This window comes from Taeniopygia guttata, chromosome 33 (genome assembly GCF_048771995.1).
Source record: "Taeniopygia guttata chromosome 33, bTaeGut7.mat, whole genome shotgun sequence".
In the NCBI taxonomy this organism is placed as follows: Eukaryota; Metazoa; Chordata; class Aves; order Passeriformes; family Estrildidae; genus Taeniopygia; species Taeniopygia guttata.
In genome coordinates, this window is record NC_133058.1 from 3,524,393 (window position 1) to 3,546,192 (window position 21,800).

Sequence of the window (21,800 nt, forward strand, 5' to 3'; positions counted from 1 at the left end):
GAATCTGCCTGGAGAGAGAGCCAGGCACTTGTAGATAAGGAAGCTACGGGAGAAACCATCAGTTCCAATAAATGTCAAAAATTGACCCACACAGCTACTCAAAGTCCCGCTACATTCCCGAACTTCGAGGAGAACAAAGACTTAACAGAGCCATGAATACCGGCTGGTATACAAAAGGAGGGTGCATATTAACGAGGACAGGCAGCAGGCGCATCGGGAAGTCTGAACCTTCCAAGGACCTCAGCCCGTGGGCAAAGGCACAGGGAGATGCGGCCGGGAAAATGAGGATAAAAAGGAGGCTGCGGACTACAACCATGGCAGAGAGCGCACGGCAAATGCCCCACGGCCTCTCCCCCTGCTCGGCAATAAAGTCACTTTTACAGGACTCCTCGCTCTCCTGCGGCCACAGAAACCTCCGGCGACGGGAATTTCCCCGCACGCTCCCGGCCGTGGGGCAGCCCCCTCGGTCCTACCCACAGCAGCCGGGCCGAGCCAGCGCTGCTCCGGCAGCGGCTCCTGCCCAGGCCCCGGCGGGAAGGAGACCGCGGGCAGCCGCTCCCGCCGCGCCCTCAGCCCGGGGCCAGCACGGGCCGGACACGGCACCACCGACCCGCCGCAGCCCCCTGCCGCCCCCTCCGCCCGCAGCCAGCCCCGAGCCCCCGCAGAACCCAGCGCGGCTCCCACCTGCGCCGGGGCCGCCTCCGAGCTCCGCCGACGCCGCCTCACCGCGCTCCGGCCGCTGCCGCCGCTCCCGGGCCCGCACAGACGCTCCCGGCGCCAATGGCGCCGCTGCCCGCCCACGGCCGCCCTCAGCCCGCCGCCGGGGCCGTGCTGCGCCCCGCTCCCACCAATCAGCGCGCCGCAACCGCGACTGACGGCACCAGCGGCCAATGGCAGCGAGCTGGGGGCGGGCTCTGCGCACGGCCCAGACTCGCCCCGCGCTCTCAGGGCCCCCCGCGCTGCGTGAGGGCAAAGCCGGAGATGAGCAACAGCCCCGGGACGGGCCCGGGCCCGAGGCGGGATTGAGCTGCCCACACAAACAAACTTCTCCGCACCTCCCGCCACGGCTTTCCCGGCCCTGCGCCTTCCGTGCCTCCGGCTCTGCGGGAAGCCCGGGAGCCTCCCTTCTCCTGCCCCTCATTAGTGCATCGGTGCTTCGCTTTGATTTCCCCCAAAAAGGGAAACCTGCCCAAAGCCCTGTGGGTGAGCGGGGGAGGGGAGAGATTTCTGGCAGAAAACTCCAAAGACTCAGAGCAGGATGAGGAGAAGTCAGTGCAGAACCTTAAATGCAGCTTTCCCCACGGCTCCCTGCTCCCAGCTGCACCTCCTCCCCCGGCAGGGCAGGAGACAGGGAATGGGGCCGTGCTCAGCTCATCCCCCGCGGCTTCTCCCTCTGCTCAGGGACAGGAGTCGTTCCCTGCTGCACCCTGCGCTCTCTCCCAGCCGAGACTTCTCCAGGAACTTCTCCGAGCCGAGTCCATCCCCTGGGGCACAGCCCCCTCCAAGTGCTGCAGCGTGGGTCACTGTGCCACGGGCTCGGTCCTGCCAGGCCAGGCTGCTCCAGCGGGGCCCCTCTGCCCACGGGGTCACAGCTCCTCTCAGGCATCCCCGAGCTCCAGCCTGGCTCCTCCAGGGGCTGCAGGGGGATCTCTGCATCCCCATGGACCTGCAGGGGGATCTCTGCATCCCCACGGACCTGCAGGGGGATCTCTGCAGCCCCACGGACCCGCAGGGGGATCTCTGCAGCCCCATGGACCTGCAGGGGGATCTGTGCATCCCCATGGACCTGCAGGGGGATCTCTGCATCCCCACGGACCTGCAGGGGGATCTCTGAATCCCCACGGACCTGCCAGGGGATCTCTGCATCCCCACGGACCTGCAGGGGGAATCTCTGCATCCCCACTGTAATATATGTTATGGAATAATTCGTGCTTATATAAAATATACATCAAGTCAGTTGTGCTTGTACAGAAAGATTCTTAAAGATTTAAATGACCAGAAGCCACAGCCGGGGCTGCAGAAACCACAGATGACAGAGGAAGAAAGACCTCATTTACAAATGAAAAAACGTAGCTCCGTGCAGAGATGGGCTCTTTCCGGGGATAATCCAGGAGACACCCAACTTTAAAAACACATATTATATGGCTCGTTGCGGATAGTTACTATATGTATTATGTTAGCTTTATTAGTAGTACTGTATTAACATTTTAATAGTATGGTAAATTTAGTTTTGTGGTTAAAATGAAGCTTTAGTAGTTAAAAGAGAAACTATGTATGTGGTTGGTTTTTTTTTTGGTTTTTTTTTAAGGAATGAAATACTCGCTTTGACATAACCATCACAGAACACCTAAATCTTCCAAAGAAGAGGAATTTATGGTTTTCTTGTCAGAAGAATCTAATTTCTTCAGGCCTTGCTCAGACTCGAAGATGCCATGGGGATTAAAGAAAATAGTTGGCATATAACAGACAGAGTTTCTTGTTTTAAATAGAATGTATGCATAACCATGAAGTATATATGAATATGCAATAGTGTAGTTTTAGGGGTGATTCCTTTGTTCACAAGGTATGCTTGTTGTGGCATCTGGACATCCTTAAGTCTTTGCTTTTTATTGTCTTGTAATTGTCCTAGCTCTAAATTTTTATTACTCTAATTGTATTACTATTTTAATAACCATGTTATTATTATTTACATTTTAAAAGTCAAGTGATTGGCATTTTTCACAATTATGGTAGCAAAGGATGGTTTCTAACACCTCTCTGCCGGGGCCTTGGGAGAGTCAGGGTGAGGAAGAGGGTCCTGCCCTATTTAGGCAGCCTCGCTCTGTTCCCCTGGTGTGTGACCCACAGATGGAGGTTATGATCTGATGGACAGCATGGACATTGTAATGGACATTATGATCTGATGGACATATGATGGACATAGTAAAAGGTATCTTGTTGTGAGAGTGAGTGAAAAATAAAAGTGAGTAAATGTAGATGAATGGAAGTATATGTAATGTAGATTGTTTATTTTGAGCTTTACTTTATCTCCTTGGAGGGAGGTGGATTGTGATGAATGGTATTGTGAGAGAAAGGACTTTTTGTGTAGTTGAAAGAAGGTGGTATTCAGGTTGTTAGAGAAAGTGGGAAACAGAGGCAGAGGACCATTATATAAGATCTTGGGAAAATAAATTTTTTAAAAAGGGACAGAAATCCAGTAAGGAGAATGCATGAAAGAAAAAAAGGAGTAAAAAATTATCAACGGAAATACCCCAAGATAGCCCTCTAGGAGTTATGTTAGTCAACTGGGAAAAAACCCCTTGTACCAGAAAAAAGGACAAGGTAAAGATGATACAATTTTGTACGCTCGAATGGCCAACAAAGGAAATAAGATCTGACCATCTTTATTTGCCTAGATATGGCTCTTTTGAAAGCTACATTTGTCTGGCTCTCAATGTATTTGTAAATTCAAATGAACCTTTTAATTCAGAAGAAAGAGAATATGTCACATGTTGGACAGGAGATTTTAGGAAAATAAAAATCTTTAAAGTATCAGAAACCTCCGAGAAAAAAAAAAAAAAAAAAAGGGAAAGAAAAGGGAGGGGAGCACGAGGGGAAAAGAGAAGAAGAAAAGGAGTGGGATCGTTGACAGACTCTGCCCCTCCGTTCCCGTTCGCGCCCGCACCACTCGCGCCCGAGCCGCTTGTCCCGGGCCCCGCTCGCCGCCCGCTCCGGCCCCGCTGCCGTGCCAGGCGCGGGTTCGCTGCTCTCAGCGGCTGCTCCTGCCCCGGTTCCTGGCCCGGCTGTGAGCCCACTGCCCGCAGCGGCCGCTCTGCCGCTCCCCGCCCCGCCGCCCGCCGCAGCCCTCCCGGGCCCCGCTCCGCCGCCCGCAGCCTCTGGGCCCGGCCCCGTCCCGCTGCTCGCGGCTGCCCGGCCGGCCCCGGCCCCGGCCCGCCCGGCTGCTCCTGCCGGGCTCCCGCCGCTCCGCCCGGCCCGGCCCGGAGCGCTCCTCCCGCGGCTGATTTCTCTGCCCCGGCCCCGGCGGCTTTGCCCGTCCCGGCTGCGCTGGGCACCGCCGCTGCTGCTTTGCCGCTGCTGGGCACCACCGGCCCGGCCGCCCTTCACCGCGTGCGGGCCGAGCTCGCTCCCGGCTGGGACCCCCGGCACTGCCCCTCCTGTGGCGGTGCCGGCAGCACACCCTGCCCGTGCTCCGCCTTTGCAGGACCAGGGCTCGGCGCTGGGCCCTGCCCTCACCCCTTCCTGCCCGCAGCTCCGTTCCCGGGAACCGCAGCCCCGGCTCCGAGAAACTCTTTCTGTCTGGAGGACGCCCCTTATAGGAACACGGGGAGTTCAGTTAGGAGGCAACATTCTCCGGACTCTTCCTCACAGCACGGGAGAAAGGTTATAGAAAGAGACTGGGCTAAAGAAATGGATCTATTTCCACTAAGAGAGGCCCCGATGAGAGGGGGTGGAACTGGGTTTGTGAATGCTCCTTGGACTACTTCTGGGGTCAGGAATTTTAAAAAGGAAATCAAAGGGATTTTGGAGGATCCCATAAGCACTGCTGAAGAATGAGACCAATTTTTAAGTTTGAACATTTATACTTGGGAAGAAATGCAGTCGATAATAAAGATACTATTTTCTCTGGAAGAAAGGGAAATGATCAGAATTGCAGGCATAAAAGCCTGGAGTAAAGAAAACCACAGGGCCCCCCCGGGGAGGAGAAAATGCCAACTGCGCCTCCTGAGAGGGGTCAAAATTATGAGGAGGGGAGAAAACATATGAATGAGTATCATTATTTGATGGTTGGGGGAATAGGGGGAGCAGCATCTCCAGGGAAAAGTGCTGAGGGACTTTTGGGGCACAGCAGGGGAGGGGGGAGGCTCCGGCTGAGTGGTTGGACAGACTTGGGAGAAATAGGAGGCAGTGTTCCAGAGTGGATCCTGAGACTGATGTGAGAAAAACTTTGTTAAGGATTAACTTTGTGCTTGGCCAGATAATGGAAAAAATTGAAGATCGGCATGACAGATTATTAGATGATTTATTAAAGGAGGCTCAGAAAGTCTGTGCCAAAGCCAAACTAAAAGCAAGGATTGTGGCAGTCACCATGCAAGAAAACAATTGCAAGAAAGCAATAAAAAAATCCACAGGCACTATTCCTAGATATGATGGTGGTAGAGTCAGGGGAACAGGAAAGAATAAAATCTGCTGTCTCAGAGCCACCGAATGGGCACCCGGCCCTTGGCCCTGTTATAGATACATATTATAATATTGGCCTTTTCAAATATTCAATTGGATTTTATATGTGTGGTGTTACAATAACTTTGTTATATAGTTTTTATTTCTGTTGTTCATTCATTAAGCTCAAACATAGTAGTGCCATAGCTGATAGAAGCATGCTTGTGTTAAAATGCCTGCTTGGATGGGATAACATCCAGTGAGCACAGCATGAGGACACCTGTACAGATCTGCCAACCATCAGCACTCACCGTCTGAAGGCAGTGTGGGCCGGGGCCAAAACTGAAGATGATGATAGAAAAGGATCAAAACCACAACCAAGGAATACACATGGCCTAAAAAGGTGAAACCGAGAAGGAGCCATGCTAAACAGTTCTTGGAATATGTAAATTAGCTTGGGAAAAAAGTTTACTATGCATAAGGAACTATGAATATGCAACAGGCTGGTGTAGGGGAAAAGGTATTCAAGGGGTATCTCCGGAGATAACCGTGTGCTCTCGGCTCAGTGCCGAGATGCACCCGGCCCTAACAACCTTTGCTCTATGGCCCTTGTCTCCTCTTGTCCTGCATTAAACTCTTTAAATTTTCACAGCGGAGTGAAGGTGTTTTTCACAGCCCCGAGCGGAGAGCTCTGCCCGGCGGCTCCCGGGAAAGGCGGCGGCGCTCGGCACGGCCCCGGCCCGCCCGGCCCGCGGGAATTCCCCGGCCCGGGACAAAATGCTGCCCCGAAGGAGCGCTCGGAACGCCCCTGCGGCTCCTCCCTGCCCCGCAGTGCCGCAGCTGCCCCGCTGTGGCAGGCGCGGCTCTGGAGCAGGGGGGCTCTGCGGGACCCCCGGGCTGTGCCCCCTCCCGGGCCGTGCCCGCCCCGGGGCTGATGCTCGGCCCGGGCTCTCTCGCTGTCCCGGCCCCGCAGGGTCCCGCCGTGAGCGGCACCGCCCGCCCGGCGCCGCAGGGCCCGAGCCCTGCCCGGCCAAGGCTCCGTGTCCATGGCCGGGCCCTGCCGGGGCTGCGGCCCCTGCCCGGCCCGGCACAGCCCGCAGCGCCCGGCGCAGCTCCCTCCGGCCGGGCACTGCGGCTCCCGGCGAGGCGGAATGTTCAGCGCACGGCATCTCTGCCAGCTCTGCTCACATGGGCAAAACCAGCTGCTGCTGAGGCAATCCGAGCTCCCACCAAAGCCTTCCACCCAAAATGCTGCCTTCAGCTCCCACACACCGCTAAGGAATCCAAGAGCAAACTGAAAGCTGATTAGAGAATCTTGCACAATCACATCCAAGAACATTTTGTTATAAAATCACAAATGTTAACAGAAGCTGAGAAAGTCAACAATGTTAGAAAACAAACTTCCAACAATGGGACTCGAAGAGCTAAGGGCATGCCTTTGAGTGGAATGAGCCCTCTCTTTCTGACATGTCAGCAATGCCATGGAATTTCCCAAACCAGGGAAACAGGGAGCCCTGGCAGCAGCAGCTTCACACACAGCAATGACACAGAACAGGGCAGGGCAAGAGGCTGACAAAACTCACCTGCTACTTGCAATGAAGTACCTTTGTTTCCAGTTCTGATCTAGCCACTATTAATATAGAGTCCAAAAGACTAAAAATATTAGTAATAACAATAACTGTACCATTAATAGCAAAAAATGGAGAGAATAGAAATAATAAGAATTAATAGTGGTAATGAAAACCCTGCCATACTTATACCAGGTTTGCATGGCCAGGTTTTGGTAAGGGAGGGGCTCTAGGAGCACCTTCTGTGAGAGCAGCTGCTCCTCCATGTCCCACAGAGTCAATTCCAGCCGGCTCCAGGACAGACCGGCTGCTGGCCAAGGCTGGCCCAGTTAGAAATGGTGGTAATGCCTTTGGGATAAGAGATTAAGGAAAAAGAAAATGGGTGATCCTGGAGTTGTGACTGTGAGCAGGGAGGAGCAGGGTGAGGACATGTGAGAGGAGCAGCTCTGCACACCCCCAGGGCAGGGCAGGGCAGGAGGGGCAGGAGCTGCTCCAGCTGCTGGAGCTGATTGCCCTGAGATTCCCTGGGCAGTCCCTGGTGAGGCAGCTGGGCCCTGCAGCCCATGGAGGGCACGGAGGGCAGAGATGCACCTGCAGCGCCTGCAGGAGCCCGTGCTGGAGCAGGGGGATGCCTGAGCGGAGGCTGCGACCCCGTGAGAAACCTGTGCTGGAGCAGGGAGCTGGCAGGGACCTGCAAACCCCTGGAGAGGAGCCCACGCTGGAGCAGGGCCCTGCCAGGACCTGTGAGCCCATGGAAGAGCGAGCCACGCTGCAGCAGTTTGTGGAGAACTGCTGTCCGTGGGATGAACTCACCGTGGAGAAGTTCATGGAGAAGTGTCTCCAGGAGGGACCCCTGGCCCAGCAGGGAACGACTCCTCTCCCCGAGCAGCAGGAGAAACAACAGGGGATGAACTGACCTGAGCCCCCATTCCCTGTCTCCCTGCACCCACTGGGGGGGAGGTAGAGCTGGGAACGAGGGAGGGAAGGGCAGAAGGTGTTTTTAAAGCTTTGTTTTACTTCTCACTGTCCTGCCCTGATCCAGATAGCAATAAATTCCATTAATATCTCTAATTCTGAAAATGGTCTGCCCATGATGGCATTTGCTGAGTGATCTGTCCCAGTCCTTAGCTCAACCCATGAAGCCTTCATTCTGTTTTCTCTCTCCTGTCCATCTCTGGAGGGGAGTGAGAGAGCAGCTTTGGTGGGTGCCTGACATCCATCCAGGGTGAACAGACAACACTTCCTTTCCTTCATTCTTTCTTTCCAGAGGTCACTGTGAAGGGGTTGAGTGGGGCTTTGATGGAGGGAGTGAAGGTGGTGGGGAGTGGTGGGGACAGGAGCCACAGGGATGTGGGACAGGCACCAGAGGGGCCTGGGCAGATGTCAGGGGGCACAGCCTGTCCCCCTGGCCCAGCAGCAGGGGACAGGGGGCACGGCCTGTCCCCCTGGCCCAGCAGCAGGGGACAGGGGGCACGGCCTGTCCCCCTGGCCCAGCAGCAGGGGACAGGGGGCACGGCCTGTCCCCCTGGCCCAGCAGCAGCCCCGTGCCCTGCCCAAGGTGCCCCAGAGGCAGGGGGAGACCCCAGTCCCGGGGCAGCGTTTCTGCCCCGTCCCCTGTCCAGCCCAGCCTGCCCCGTGTGCGCAGTGACCGCTGGCACGGGCTGCACTGGACACTGTGACCTGCTGGGGACACTGAGAGCTGCCCCGCTGTGACACTGCCCTTGGGATTTCACAGGCACCAAACAAACCCCAGCCAGCCCCGCTCCTGGTGATGTCCCAGGCACCAGGGAACATCCCAGCCCTGTTCCTGGTGATGTCCCAGGCACCAGGGCACATCCTAGCCCTGCTCCTGGTGATGTCCCAGGCACCAGGGCACATCCCAGCCCCGCCTGGATTTTCTTTTCATTTCTCTTTGCTCTTTCAAAACTCTAAAAAGCAGGTAAAAATAAAGATGTTGAGCTAAGACAAGGATGGGGACATGGGGGTGGTTCTTGCAGGGGATGTGGGGGATGCTGGGTTTGAGGGACTTGAGGGTTCCTGGGAGGGACCTGGGAGTTGCTCAGGGCTTTGGGCACCCCAGGCTGAGCAGCTCCAGTTGCACTGGGAGACCCTGGTGGAGGTTCTGGGCAGCTGGTCAAGGACCCCCTGCCCTGGAACTGTCCCCATGTGTCCCCATCCCATAGCCCGGTCCCCCTGCAGTGGCTGCCCCATTCCTTACTCCCCTTCCATAGTCCCCTTGCCCCTGCCTGTTCCCATGTCCCCCCTATCCCGTTTCCATCCTGCTCCCATCCCAATCCGGACCCCATTCTCGATCCCTGTACCGTATTCCCTGTCCCTGTCCCCATTCCCAGTCCTATTCCCTGTCCCCATTCCTGGTCCCTGTCCCCATTCCCTGTCTCTGTCACCACTCCCAGTCCCTGTCTCCATTCCCATTCCCCATTCCCTGTCCCCATTCCCATTCCCTGTCCCCATTCCCGGTGAGACATTAATTTGGAAGAATTAAGAATTTTAGGAAGTTAAGATGATAGTTAAATTAGATGTTGCTGACTTAGTGGACGTAGATAAATAGGCTTTGTTCATAGTTAACAGTAGCTGGATCTTAGATAAGATATCCAGGATCTATTAACTCATTGCTTCTCAGCTTTATGTTTGGGTAGCTGTGCTTATCATGAGAAACAGAATGTGACAAACAGATTTCAGGGACACAAAAACAGTTGCAGACTTCCCCTACTTTAGGAATCCATTAAGCACAGGAAAACGGCAAGGATTCATTTGTCACGTGTGCATGGGAAAGGCAGAAAGGTCAGAATGAGGAAGACTTATTTTACTTCTTCATTTTGGAGACCCCTCCCCAAAATGGACCCCTGACTCATTTCAGGGAACAGAACTACACATGCTTAATAGCCTTTCTGCCAATTAGCATATGAAGCAGAGCAGAGGAAGTGACAGGGATATGAATATGCATTCATATTTTGTGTATTCAAGACTTCTGTCAATAAAAAAGCTTTGTAATACCTGTGATTTTTGCAGTGTGCATTAGGGAATTATCCCAGGTACTGCCCAGCTGTCTCAATAAACATATACTTTCTAAATTTAAACTCTTAGAGAGTTTTTGTCCGTCTCGGTTGGATATCAATATTGGATCGATATTCATATTTTAGTAAATCATTATCGTAAAGAAGTCCTAGTATGTGTATTAACATGTATTTTCCTAATATTCTAGCAATTATTCTTGCATTGCTTCAAGATATAAGTTAACTTTGCATAAGTTAATAGTATTCAAAATCCATGTTCTGTTCCTATTATTATTTATTATACAAAGTAAAAAGGGGAAAGGGGTTGGATTGAGGGTACACCCTCCTGCCCTCTGAGTCTGTTCTCATGTTTTACAATAAATCCTACAACAGTACAATACTGCTGCCTAAAATATGGACACTGGAAACCACAGACAGCATTACAAATGATCACCTGCCTCATGGACAGTTCATAGAAGGACTTGATTTGTTTACAAATTATTTCTCATGTTTACAAACAGTTTTTCTGTTTACAGACTGCTTTCTGGGAGTTCGGTTTTTCTCCAAGGGATCAAGTGCTTAAAGGTTGTTTTTTAAAATAGGGTTTTTCTCTGAGGGCTAAATGGGCTCAGGGTTAAATAGCTTTCTGCTTTTAGAGATAAGTTCAATTTGTAACCAAGAAGCATTATGCCTGTGGCCTGACTTCTCCCCTAACAGTTCCTGGAGGGGAATGCTGCAGCTCCAGTGTAAATTAGATGCACTCTGTCCTCTGTCACCATGTTTGCAAAGGGCCCTTGCAGATGGGTGACAGAGAACAATACACAGAATTTTATAAAGAAAGGTGAGATGTTACCATGATTGACAGGGCTCTTGACCAATCAAATATCTCCCAAAACTGCAGGCACCTCACGGGCCAGAACCTGAAGGGGCGTGGAGCTCAAACCAATGAGAGCTTCCAGGCCTGGTCTTTCAAATGCCCTGTGTAAGGGGGGGCGTGGGAAATAAAATCTCTCTGTTGCCCCATGAACTCGGGAGGAGCAGTCTTTGTCTCCTGTGCCCTCGCTGCCCCACCAGACCAAAGAGATGTTCACCAGGGCCCTCCCTGTTTGTGGCCGTCCATTGCCGAGCTGAGCAGGCAGCCAGTTGTGTTTGCACGTGAGCTGCCACAGGAAGACACACAGCAGCTGGAGATTTGAATAGCAGGGCTTGGGCCAATTCTTTTTCTTTCAGAGTGCAAGAAAGACACAAAAGCACAAGGAAACATGACAGTGTTTCGGTGGATTCTCTTTGTCCTGTGAAGTTGAGTAGCTGTTGGTGTTTCTGTGCTGCTGCTAATCCCTTCCGTGAAAAAATCATTCCGGGAAGGAGCAACAACATCTGACACGCACCAAGTGTTGCCACCAGCTGCTCCAGGTGCTGCTACCAACAGCCCCTGTAGGACGGAGCACAGCCCCCAGTGCACACCAAAAGCCAGGGAATCTCAGGAAAACGGGAAACTGGACAAGACAAACGCAGATCTGAACCAATGTGGTTAATCAAATGTTCTCCGTTTATTCGAGATAAGATGGTAGTTTATATAAGCTTCTACATAGTTTACAGAAACAAAGGCACTCTGATTGGTAGGCTAACATTGTTTACCTTTTCCTTAAAGTGGCTTGAGCCTTACACTATAAACGTATACTAATTCACACCCAGACAGCCCAGTGGTCCCCGTCACACCTTAATACTATTTCTATCTGCGCCACAAGCTCTGAATTTCTAACTGCGTCAGAGGCTTGAAGGCCTCACAAGGCCCAAATCTGAGGCCTAGACTGGAGTAGCTCAAATCTCATAACTCATGTCCTCTTTCTCTGAAAAATGCTGCAACACACACCAGCTTTGGCTGCCCTCTGGCAGAGAAGCCCTTTTGGGGCACAGGTTTCTGGGGCAGCAGACGGGCACCGGTGCTGCCAGGGCTCGGGGGAACTCTGCTTCGGCGGGGACTGTGCCTCAGCGGCTGATGTCAGCGCTCCCCGGGCCCCAGGCTCAGAGCAGCATTCCTGCCCTGGCCCACACGTTCCTGGTCTGTGTCACACGGCCGTGCTTAGGATGGCCACCATGTGGGACGTGTCCCGAGGAGGCCGTGCCAGCTTCTGTGCAGGGCCCCGTGCCCTTCCCGCCGCGGCTGCGTCGGCAGCCCTGGGGGCTCCTGCTGCTCTGAGCCCGCAGAGCAGGGCAGCGTTTGCTGATGGTCTGAGCCGTTCCTAAAGATCCTGTTGGGCTGTCTGACACACTTGGGGCAAGGCATTCCTTCCAACCTGGGCCACTCTGGGGGGCTGGGGGTGGCCCCAGGGCAGGTGGCAGTGCGTGCAAGGGCCCTTTGTGACACGGTGCAGCATGGTCAGCGTGGAATGGAACGGGACAGGGTATCCAAGGGCCCTTTGTGACACGGTGCAGCATGGTCACCGTGGAATGGAACGGGACAGGGTATCCAAGGGCCCTTTGTGACATGCTGTGGCATAGGTGTTGGCAGTGACAAGGCCACTCCACAGTGCTCTGTGCACGCGACAGGACAGGACGGAGAGAGCGGTGTTGTGAGGAGCCCTCGCACAGCCACTCGTTCCTTGCTGACCTGGAGCTTTCCCGAGGTATTACTCCTGCAGGTGACCTCGTGGCCAGACCAGAGCACTTGGTGACCCCTGGCCTTCCCGAGGCATCTCTTCTGCAGCTGCCCTCGAGGGCAGACCGTGGCATTTGCTTTGCACTGTCCTTGACAGGAGTCTCCTGTCCTTGTGGCTGGAGCCCCAAGACCAGAGTGCAGGATTTGCTGTCCTGAAGCCTTGCCAAGACTTCACTCTTGCAGGTGCCCTCAAGGCACGACTGCAGCACTTGCTGACTCGTACCTTTTCCTTTTCACCTTCTGCAAGTAGCCATGAATCCAGGCAGTGACGAAGAGCACAGACCTGCGAGCGTGCCCAAGCTGGCCTAGGGGAAGGAGGAGAAAGAAGGCCCTGGAGCTGCCCCAGCACAGCAGCCTGAAGAGGAAGAGCAGTTCCAGCCACCACAGAAGGGTGAGTGGCAGAGCGGGGCCACAGGGCTGGTGCCTGCAGCCAGCTTGGCCCCATCCCATCCCATCCCATCCCATCCCATCCCATCCCATCCCATCCCATCCCATCCCATCCCATCCCATCCCATCCCATCCCATCCCATCCCATCCCATCCCATCCCATCCCATCCCATCCCATCCCATCCCCTGGGGCCATGCCCATGGACAGGATGGAATAGGGGCCGGGCAGACACCCCACAGCCGTGCTCCATGCCCTGGGGCGGCGCGGGGCTGTCCCTGCCTGGGCAGCGCAGGGCTGGGCTGTGTTCTCCGGCCTCTCCCGCAGCCCCTCAGCTCGGGCTGCGCTCGCTCTTTGCCAGGTGCAGCCGTGCAGCGCACACGAGAGCAGGAACGCACCCGTGGCCGCTTCCGCAGAACAGCGCAGGTACCTGCAGCCATCCCCACCTGGGCTGGGCCTGCTGGCACTGCTCAGCCCAGCACTGTGCTCGGAGCACTCCATGCAACATCCCGGGCTTCTTGCCCTTCTGCTACAGATGGTTTGCAAATTCATGAAGAGGATTCGGGAGGAAGAGAGCAGCGTCGTGGGCACTGTGGTCAGAGCGTACTCTCCCATCTTCAAAACCAAGACCAGTGCTGACCTGCTGGATATGCTTGTGGAGGAGGGTCCTTCCAGCCCAAAGCAAGTAAGCAGCCTGTGGCCTGGCTTTTCTCCTCCCAGCAATTGCGTGGCCTCCCAAGCCACGCCTGCTGCTCCCTGGAAGCCTTTGAGGCCATGGCAGTGTGGTGGCAAGGGAAGCACTTCTCTGGGGCAGCTGGGCACATTCCTTCCTCTGGCAGCTTTCCAAGTCTCCCCTGCCTTCTCCAGCTGCCCGCCATGGTGAGGTACATCCTCGTGGCCAATGAGTTTCCTGAGTACAATCTGTACAGGCCCCTTCTGGATCTGACAGAGGCACAGCCCTCTGACGTGGTGATGGCTCTCCTGCGTGTGGCCCCAGTGTGTGACAGGTACGGGGCTCACGTGTCCACAAGGCTGAGCAGCCCTTCACCCTGTACAGCCTGTCCCAGGTGTCTGACCAACAGAGAATTCCAGGGCCCTCTGGCTGCTCCCTTTGCCAGCCCTGGCCCCTGCCAGCCCCCCAGCGTGCTGCCATGCTTCCCCCCTGCCCCTCAGGGGCCAGTCCCCACAGGGCTGGGCTGCCTGCGTGCTGCCAGGGAGGGGCAGTGGGCAGAGGCAGGGCTGGCAGAGCAGCTCAGCTCCCCACTGCCACCCAGGCCACGCTGCTGTGTCCCAGACTCCTCTGAGACAGAGCTCTGACCCCACAGAGCTGCTTTGGCCATGTGGAAGAGCATCATGTGCTCGCCCAGGACTGCAGAGCCGGCCATGCTCGTACTCCTCGATGTGCTGGGGAGCTGGCCAGAGCACAGCACGTGCACCTCCAATGGGGACCACACGGCTGTCCTTGCCCTGGCTGTGAGTTTCTGCCTTTGCTGGCCCCAAGGCCACCCCTCCAGCAGCTCTCCATCCTCCCTCCCCCACGGCGTCTCCCTGCCTCAGGCGCTGGGCTGAAACCTGGCCTCGGGGCAGCTTCAGGGCCACCAGGCCCGGCGCTCCCCCTGCGTCTCTCCGGGCCTCTCCCTCCCGTGCTCGGGCCCTGCCACACAGACACCTCGGCACTGAGCGCTGTCTCGAGGGGCTTTGTCCTTTGCAGGCAACTGTGGTGATGTGGAAGATCCTCCAGCTGCCCTGTGTCCCACAGATGGTGACCGTGTATTTCCCCCGCCTGTTTGTCCATCTGCTCTTCCAAGTGTTCTTCAGCACTCTGGATATGCCAGAGGAGGTCGATACCTTCTGGAAGGGATGTCAGCAGCAACACGGCCTTGCCACCAGTCCCAACAGGTGCTCCATCCCAGTCCTCCTGTCCTTGCCACATCCCTGGGAAGGAGCCAGTGCTCCCAGTGTGACCTGGGCTTTGCTCTGCACACAGGTTTGCAGAGCAGACCCTGAAGGCCCTGCTCTGCCGACTGCACTATGAGGATGTGGTGGTGGCCATGGAAGACAAGGGTGGCTGGGACACGCTGCTCTGTGCTGACACCCACCACTGTGCTGTGGGCGTGCTGGCCAGGTGAGACCCCCTGCTCCCCAGCTGTCCCCGGCATGTGTGCCCTGTGCCCCAGGTGCCCCACACAGTCCCCGTGGCCGTGGGCCAGAAGCCCTTGTCACCAAGGGACGGCCAAGGAGGCTGCAAAAGGCTGGGAGAGGAGCGTGCCCAAGAGCAGCAACCTCCCAGAGGGCTCAGCTGCCCCTTGCAGGGTGCTGGAGAAAGGCCAGACCTCTGTGAGTCAGTCCTGGGAGAGGTTTGCCCCCGCTGGCTCAGGGGTTTGGCTCCTATTTCCTCCTGTCAGAGAAATGCACCGCGCATCCGAAGCCGTGTGTTCCGCGATTGCATTCCAGCTGCTCGGGCTGCTCAGCAAAGACACGCCATGCCGGGATTTGGCCGCCCTGGCGTTCCTTGTGGAGGTGAGCCTGAAGGCCAGCGCCGCCTCGCTGAGCTGCCTCCCGGCTCTCTGCCCTCTCTTGGCCGCAGTGCCTGGGACGGAGCCCGCGCCCTGTGCTGCTGCCTGGGCTCGGCCCTGTGCGGTTCTGGGCTCCCGCCGGCCGGTCCCCCGTCACTGCCCTGTGCCTTTCAGGTCCTGGAGCGCCTGAACCTGAGTGAATGCCGTGACAGCGTCCTGGAGTTCTTGTCAAAGAACCTGCAGAGCGAGTGCAGGGGGAGGCTTCGCTTGGCACTCAGAGGCCTCGTGGTGCTCGGCACCACCAGTGCCTCGGTGAGAAGAGCGCAGGGGCTGAAGCTGTGCTGCCAGCGTGGGGCTGGGGAAGGCAGTCCCTGGGGCTCGGCTGGCCTTGGGGCACTGAGGCAGCTGCTGCCAGCTCTCCTGCCTCCTGCTGCAGCTGCCCGAGTGCTTTGGCACAGGCCTTTGGCCCCTGGGCCCTGTGGCAGCAGGATGGTGTTTCACACACTTGTGTTCCACAAGTAGATGGCCATAAGGATGTGGAGCCTGCATGAAAGGCTCGTGGAGCTCCGGCAGGAAAATGACAGTGTCATGCTCCGGATGACCACGGTTCTCCTCAGGGGTTTATTTCTCTGCAATGGTGCCCCAATAACCATCGCCCTCGCCCTGCAGCTGGCTGAGGCGCTCCTGCCACTCTTTGACAACGTAAGGCTCTGCGCCTCCAGCCACGGCCAGCGGGTGCTGCCCACAAACTTTGTGCCCTGTGCACTTACAGGCTGTGCCCAGCTGGGCCTGAAGCAGCTGACGCTGAGGTCTTTCTTCCTTCCTTTCATACAGGAGGATAGCCAGGTGAAGTTGCGCTCCACGTTAATCTTCCGAGAGATGCTGGATTTTTTTCCAGAAGAGGAAAAAAAGGCCCTGAAGGCACACGTGTGCCAGAGCCTGCTCCCACTCTCCTTCCACTGCCATGATGAGAACCAGCGAGTGGCAGAGGTGAGGACTCGGCAGCTGCTGCTGTTCCCTGGCAGGGGCTGGGCTGCCTCCTGCCCTGGCACCTCGCAGGCTGCAGCCTCCTCCAGGCCCTGGCACAGGGACGGGTCCTGTGCCCTGGGCTGTGGGGCCATCTCTGGGTCTCTGCTGCTCTCCAGGCTTCTCAGGAAACGCTGCTTTGTGCGGCCGAGTTCCTGACGAGGAGGGATCTTGAAAAGCTGGTGAAGAACCAGAAGCTGTGGAAGTTCACCGAGTGCCTGGTAAGGAGGGCCGGGAAGCCGCAGCCCCAGCCTGGAGAAGCCCCCTGAGCGCGGTGCTCGGTGTGCGGGCTGGCAGCTGTGCCCCTGCCCGCTGCTGCAGCCCGAGGCCGCGCGGGCTCTGCTCCAGGCTCCTGCGGCCCGAGCCGGGTGCCCATGGAGCCCCGGCCCGGCGGGGCTGCGGAGCCAACCCTTCCCTCCTGCCGCTCTCTGCAGCTGGCAGAGGACAGCAGCAGCGTGGCTGAGCACCTGCGCCGGGCCCTGCCCTACCTGCAGAGCCCACAGGAGCCCCTGCGAGAGGCGCCGTCAGGTTCATGGGTGAGCCACGAGCCGGGCCAGGAGGGCGTGTGGGCACAGGGCTGGCAGCGCCGCTGGCAGGGAGCTGTGCCGCCGGGCCTGACAGGCTCTGTGTTCCCAGGGACGGCCGGGAGGAGCTTGAGGGGACAGCAGGAAAAGCTCCAGCTGATCTGCAATGGTGAGACAGGGCAGCGGGCTGCCAGCGGGGGCTGCCGGGGCGAGCTGCAAGCCCTGCCCCGGCTGCGGAGAGCTCTGCTCTCCTAGGTAGAGCACACAGAGATTTCAGGGACACGTGGGGGATGCGTGGCCAGCAGCTTCGGGCTGATCCCCTTGGTCCCTGATCCCTCCCGGCCATGGCAAGAGCCGGCTGGGATGGCCCTGGCAGGGGGGGCTCCCCTCGGCTCCCCGCAGAGTCGGGATCTGACCGTGGCTCTGTTCCTCTCTCTTGCAGCCCTTGAATGCCTGACAGAGGATGTCAGTAGTGCCATGTCAGAGCTGCCACTTCAAACATTGCATGTGCTCCGGGCAATACAGAGTGGGCAATACTCCATCTTCCAGAAGGTGCAAGATCATACAGCCCTCTGTGATGTCACACTGTTATCTCTGTGATGTCACATGGACATCTCTGTGATGTAACACAGCTCTCTGTGATGTCACACAGCCTCCTGTCAGGTCACACAGGAATCTCTGTGATGTCACACTGACATCTCTGTGAGGTCGCACTGCTATCTTTTTGACATCACTCAGCTCTCTGTGATGCGAGACAGCTCTATGTGATGTGAAAATGTCATATCTGTGATGTCACACTTACGTCTCTCTGATGTCACACAGCTCATTGGGATGTCACACAGTTATTTTTGTGATGTCACACAGCTCTCTGTGATGTCACAATGACATCTTTGTGATGCTACACTGACATCTCTGTGATGTCACACTGACATCTCTGTGACATCACACTGACATGTCTGTGATGTCACTCAGCTCTATGTGATGTCACAATGACATCCCTGTGATGTCACACCACGTCCTGTCAGGTCACATAGGAATCTCTGTGATGTCACAAAGCTGTCTGTGATGTAACAATGACATCTCTCTGAAGTCGCACTGATATCTCTGTGACATCACACAGCTCTCTGTGATGTCACACAGATGCCTCTGTGATGTCATACAGCTCTATGAGATGTCATAATGGCATCTCTGTGGTGTCACACTGTCATCTCTGTGTTGCCTCAAAGCTCTCTATGATGTCACACGGACATGTCTTTGATGTCACACTGACATCTCTGTGCTCTCACACAGCTCTCTGTGATGTCACATAACATCTCTGTGATGTTTCTCTGACATCTCTGTGATGTAGCAGGGACATCTCTGTGATGTCACACAGCTATCTGTGATGTCACGCTGACATGTCTGTGATGTCACACAGCTTTATGTGATGTCACAATGATATCTCTGTGACATCACACCCCCTCCTCTCATGTCATATAAGAATGTCACAAAGCTGTCTGTGATGTCAGAATGACATCTCTGTGAGGTTGCACTGCTATCTCTGTGACATCACACAGCTCTCTGTGATGTCACAGAGATGCCTCTGTGATGTCATACAGCTCTATGTGATGTCACAGGGGCATCTCTGATGTCACACAGACATATCTTTGATGTCAAAAAATTCTCTGGGATGTAACACTGACATGTCTTTGATGTCCCAATGCCCTGTGTGATGTCACATAACATCTATTTGATGTCACACTGGCATCTCTGTCACATGGACATCTCTTCGATGTCACACTGATATCTCTCTGATATCACGTTGACATCTCTGTGATGTCACACTGACATATCTGTGATGTCATACAAACTCCTGTGACGTCACACAGACATCTCTGTGATGTCACAATGATATCTCTTTGATGTCACACTGACATCTCTGTAAGATCGCACTGACATCTCTGTGACGTCACACAGCTCACTGTGATGCCACACAGATATCTCCATGATGTCACACAACTTCCTATGATGTCACACTGACATCTCTGTGACGTCACAAAGCTCTCTGTGATGTCATATAACATCTCTTTGATGTCACACTGACATATCTGTGATGTCACACAAACTCATGTGATTTCACACAGAATCACTGTGATGTCACTCTGGCATCTCTGTGATGTTACACAACCTTCTGTGATGTCAGACAGACATCTCTGTGGTGTCACAAAGCTGTCTGTTATGTCACATGACATCTCTGTGATGTCACACTGAAATCTCTGTCACATGGACATCTCTTTGATGTCACACTGATATCTCTGTGATTTCACACTGACATCTCTGTGATGTCACGTAACATCGCTGTGATGTCACACTTACATCTCCATGATTTCACACAGCTCTATGTAATGTCACAATGACATCTGTGTGATGTCACACTGACATGTCTGTGATGTCACACAAACTCCTGTGACATCACACAGACATCTCTGTGACATCACTCTGGCATCTCTGTGATGTCAAACAGCTCTCTGTGATGTCACCATGACATCTTTGTGATGTTACACTGACATCTCTGTGATGTCAACCATCCCTCTGTGATGTCACACTGACATGTCTGTGATGTCACACCACCTCCTTTTAGGTCACATAGGAATCTCTGTGATGTCACAAAGCCGTCCGTGAGGTCACAATGACATCTCTATGAGGTCGCACTGATACCTCTCTGACATGGCCATCTCTCTGTCATGTCACACAGACGTCTCTGTGATGTCATACAGCTCTCTGTGATGTCACAATGACATCTCTGTGATTTTACACTGACATCTCTGTGATGTCACACTGACATGCCTGTGTTGCCACAAAGCTCTCTGTAATGTCACACTGACATCTCGGTGATGTCAGAATGCTCTCTCTGATGTCATATAACATCTCTTTGATGTCACACTGATATATCTGTGATGTCACACAAACTCATGTGATTTCACACAGAATCACTGTGATGTCACTCTGGCATCTCTGTGATGTTACACAACCTTCTTTGATGTCAGACTGACATCTCTGTGATGTGACAAAGCTCTCTGTGATGTAACATGGACATCTCTTTGATGTCACACTGACATATCTGTGATGTGTCACAAATTCATGTGATTTCACACAGAATTTCTGTGATGTGACAAAGCTCTCTGTGATGTCACATTACATCGCTGTGATGTCACACTGAAATCTCTGTGATGTCACACTAACATCTCTGTGATGTCACAAAGCTGTCTGTGATTTCACATTACATCTCTGTTATGTCACACTGACATCTCAGTCACATGGACATCTCTTTGCGGTCACACTGATATCTCTGTGATGTCACATGGACAACTCTAAGTTCAGCAAATAATTTCAAGTGTTTTAGCTGAAACTCATTTTGAGCAAACCTTGTAGAAGTGAGCACGGAATCACAGAATGTTCTGTGTTGGAAGGGCTCCACCGTGTCCAGTTCTGAAGGGAATGGCCTGCTGGCAGGGTCAGCAACAAAGACACCCACAGCAACTTAAGGAAGAAGTGCCATTTACTGTAGGGCAAAGCAGCAAAGAAGTACAAAAGGATAAGCTAAGCAATGCACCGGATTATTACTACGAAAGATACATCACCAGTTACCCTAATACTTGACCATTGTCCTGACACACACATCAGCTGGGGATGCCCTGTCACACCAAAGGATTGGAGAAGCACTCCCAGTAACTGGGAATTCCTATGTGGTTCGCCCACCCTCAGGTGAGGCTGACAACTTTGCTGGGAGAGGGCCCAGATTTTATACTGATGAATAAACAAGGTACCATAACTTCTAGTGCGGGAACATCTGGTTTCATCCTCCCCTTGGCCAGCGCTCAGGGAGGAACCAAGGGAGTTTGCTTTGACCCTATACCTTCAAACAAAGCCAGATAGAGAGATCTGATTTTGTGGCCTTGTCTCGCTTCTAAGTGTGGAGAGGTAAACACCTGCTTCACTAATGAGCAGATACATACATCATACTGGTAATGATCATGCATATTTTGTTTATGAGCGATTATAAATATAACGTTTGGTTGGAAGGTTCATCTGGAGGTCAGCTTTGGCTGAGGGCCTGTTGTTCAGGCCTTAGTACTTCACTAGAATTGTCCCTTTACAGGCACTGATCCTGTCCCCTCAGCTGCAATGGCATCTTCAGCTGGTCCCACGGGGATTGCCCAAGCTCTGCTTGTGCTGAGCTCCTTGTGAGTGGAGTCATCAGTCTCTTGGATGAACAGATTCTCTGTCACAGCTGTCCAAAATTTTGCCCTGGGATACCACCAAGGTAACAGGATAGCGGGTCTGCAGCTCTGACATGGAAGCTGTCCTGCTGGGTGGGCTTTGCTGTGAGTCTGAAACACAGCAGCTCTCTGGCCACATGGTGCTGCTGTCAGAGCTGCCTGCTGCCTACTCAAGGCTCAGGCAGGCACCTGAGCTGCCTCATGCACTGCAAAAACCATCTCAGTGCCCATGGCACCTCCCGACCCCTCGTCTCAGTGCGGGTCCTGCTGGCAGTGTCAGAGCGGTGGCTCCTTGGGATCAGCGCTGCCCGTGCTCTCTGCCCGCCCTGGCCCTGGCAGTGCTGGCCCTGCTCCCATGCACGCACAGGGAATGGGAGCTGCTGCCTGATGGTTTCTGAGCTGCGCCACTGCTGCTGCTGGAGATCCCTTGATGAACACATTAGTGGGACTATGGGCCATATTGGCCTGCCACAGCAAGGTCCTGGACAGGAAGGCAGAAGTGCAGAAGGTCCTGTCAGTCCTATTTCTGTGTATTTCTGGGAACCAGGGAATCTCTCTTGAGCCTGTGAGGCACTGAGTTTGCAAAGTAATGGTTCCCTTGTTGTTGTCGTTGTTGCTTTCCCTTTGGGCTGCATCCGTATTTGAAGCCAGTCGAGCCTCTCTCCAGATGGGCATCTCTGATCATCGCAGTG

At 54.6% G+C, this 21,800-nt stretch overlaps 1 pseudogene; it reads right to left on the bottom strand.

Moving 5' to 3' along the window:
• Positions 1–1,262: 1,262 nt before the first annotated feature.
• The window catches only part of LOC140681250 (uncharacterized), a 57,639-nt pseudogene continuing 37,101 nt past the window's right edge, over positions 1,263–21,800 (bottom strand).